The sequence below is a fragment of the Portunus trituberculatus genome, chromosome 26 (assembly GCF_017591435.1).
Source record: "Portunus trituberculatus isolate SZX2019 chromosome 26, ASM1759143v1, whole genome shotgun sequence".
Lineage (NCBI taxonomy): Eukaryota > Metazoa > Arthropoda > Malacostraca > Decapoda > Portunidae > Portunus > Portunus trituberculatus.
Window position 1 is genome coordinate 4,318,179 of NC_059280.1, and position 3,029 is coordinate 4,321,207.

Genomic DNA, 3,029 nt, shown 5'->3' on the forward strand with positions numbered 1-3,029 from the left:
CTTGGTAATGAGTGCCTTATAGAATTCAGGTTTACACTGGTCTGGTCCAGCTGCCTTTTTGCCTCTCAGATTTTTTATTACTTTTATTACTTCGTCTTCAGATATGATGTTATTTTGCATTGGTTTCATTCCATCTTGAATCTGGTAGGCCATGTCCATGTGTTCACGCAAGGTATGTGGTAGCATGTAGTTTAGATCAGTTTGAGGAATTTGTCCATTCATCATGTGTTCTTCTCTGTAGTTTTGTTTGGTTTCTTCCTTCCAGGCTTCACAGATAAAGTTGTCTTGCTTTTGATAAATTGTTTTCCAGAATGCCTCTATTTCTCTTATTGCTTCTTCTTCTGGTAATAGTTTGCCTTCCTTATCATATATTTGTAGATCAACTTGTTACGGTTCTAGAGGCAGAGTGACAAGATTTCTTCATTTCTCGTCTTAACAGGAGAAACACTTGTAAACCCTGCCTGTCATCTGTGTGGCCTTGGAAAACAGTCTTGGTGACAGGATAAAGGCGGTTCACACGTGCCAATTTGTGACTAAAATTTTACGTAGGTAGAGTTTCTGACTCATCCCTTCTAGTCGGAAAGTGTCAGACATAGCGACTGGAAAGTATGGACTAGTTGGCGCTTTGGCGGGAATTGAATGTGAACAAACAGCTCCCCGCCAAGATGTCTTCCTGCAGTGACGATGCTGAAGCGGTGGTTGGTCTTCTTGTGGCGGGTGTCGGAAGAGTCAGCATAAGAGAAAATGTGTGTGGATACGTCCCTGGCTAAGTAGGAGAAGGAAAGGAGTGTCCACCACACACTGATCTTAACCAGACTGCACAATTGCGATCAAACTCAATCCTGTCAAGTCTTCAATCCTCACCTCACCAACACCCTGCATTCACGGAAGCAGTGACAAGGTTTCTGCATTATCAACAGGAGAAACACTTGAAAACGCCGCTAATCATCTTTGTGGCCTTGAAAACTGGCAAGGTGAAAGAATGAAGTATTTTAGGGAAGTTTTTACGTTTCTAGAGGCAGAGTGACATAATTTCTATATCGTTAATTGGAGAAACACTTGAAAACGCCGCTAATCATCTTTGTGGCCTTGGAAATAAGTCGTTTTGAGAGAATAAAACGTTTCTGAATAGGAGGAACATTAGTTGAGTCATCCCTACCCTGTGTGTGTGTGTGTGTGTGTGGCAGGGCATCATCTCGCTCTCTACTGACTGCCTGCTTTGTACTGGCTCGTGTTACTGCTGATTCCCACCGCACAACACAAATGGCTGCCGCTGTGTTGTGTTCTGCCACCACCACTACTACCACCACCACCACCATCCCTGCACGTTTCAATCTCTGGCATGTATTGTGAAAAGTTTTGCCCTCACCATCACTGCTTTCCAAAGGCTCCAGTCGTAGGTACTCCAGTTTTAGAGCATTTCTATGGTTCTGGTGGTAAATTGGTAAGTTTTCTGATTTATTAAAAGGAGAAATTGCTTTGAGAATCCACCTTATTGTTTATGTGGCCTTGGAAAACTGTAGTGAAAGGGAAGGTGTTTGTGTGTGTGTGTGTGTGTGTGTGTGTGTGCTATACAAGAAAAACTGCACTAAGGTCACACGTACAATGGTTGTGTCCTGATAGGTGATATGAGCGGAAGACTGGGAATAAAGGTGAGAGAGCTAATCTGCAATGATAATCCTGTCAGTTCCCCTTTAGCATCGTGCCCGGTACTGAATGCTGATGTGAACCTCGCCAACAGTAATGCTGAAGTGCTGATGTCACTGTGATGTGTATGATGTGTATGTGATGTGCATGATGTGTTGGTGATCAATAATCTTCAAACTCCAGCTAAACATTTTGTTGGTGATAAGACTCTTAAGAAGCGAGACACTTGGCTTTGGGAGCTCGATACCTGCATTGCCTCCAGGATACTGATCCCACATATACTAGATTCTAGTGTTGCAACGCAGTGACCTGCCATCTGACCACGCCCCAATAACACTACCAATGGCCAGCACTGGTATGCATCTGGTTAGTCTTCTCAAGAGGGCAGTGTCACTGGGAGATCACTCTGCACTGTGTGGAAGTACTAGATCAAGTCAACTCAGTACAAAACCAATTTCCTTTGACAAAATTAATACACAAAATTGAAGGCTAATGTTGCTCAAGCAAGTGTAGTTGATGATGGCAACATTGATGTGTTAACAGAGCGACGTGTGATGTTCTCCATACATGTGCAGAAAACAGCGTGGCGTTTAATTGCCACGATGAGGACGCTGGAGGTACAATGGGAAGGTGAGCCAGAATACTACGTGACAATGATGACGCAAGAGTGTGGAGAGCTGTACACTGGAAGGGAAGTACTGGCTCGACAGATGCTGCTGGTGATATTCGTCCCAGTGATGAGGACTTTAAAGTTCCCTTAGAGAATGTGTTTAACCCTCCTGTGAGTGCAGGCCATCCTCGTGACGATGTTAGCTCTGATGTGTCTTTACCGATCCTAAATGACTCTATTACATTAATGGAGGTGGAAGATCAAATGAAGAAGCTTAAACTTAATGAAGCTTGTGGTCTAGATGGACTTTCACCAAGTGTACTTTCTCTCTTGCCAGCATAATGGTTAGCAACCTTGGCTAGTCTCTTCAACATTTTCTTCAAGGGTCAATACCCTACACCACGGGTTACACCAAACTGATGACTTTATTCAAGAAGGGAGACACACAGGACCCACACAACTCGTGACATTAGTGTGGCAAATTCCTTATTCAAGTTGTACGGTACAGTTTTGTGCTAGAGACTGTGTGAGTGGTTCAAACCGTACAGAGAGGAGGCGGGAGCTGGGAAAAGGTTGATGTGTGGAGCATATCGTTACGCTGCGACTCCTTACTGACACAGCTAAGAGAAGGAAAATGAAGTTGTTTGTTACACTTGTTGATTCTGCTAAAGCGTATGACCTCGTGCCCAGATGTACATTGATCTCTATCGTAAAACAGAGAGGGTGTGGTGATGGTGATGCTTGGTGCTATATTGCTATGTATCGCGTTACT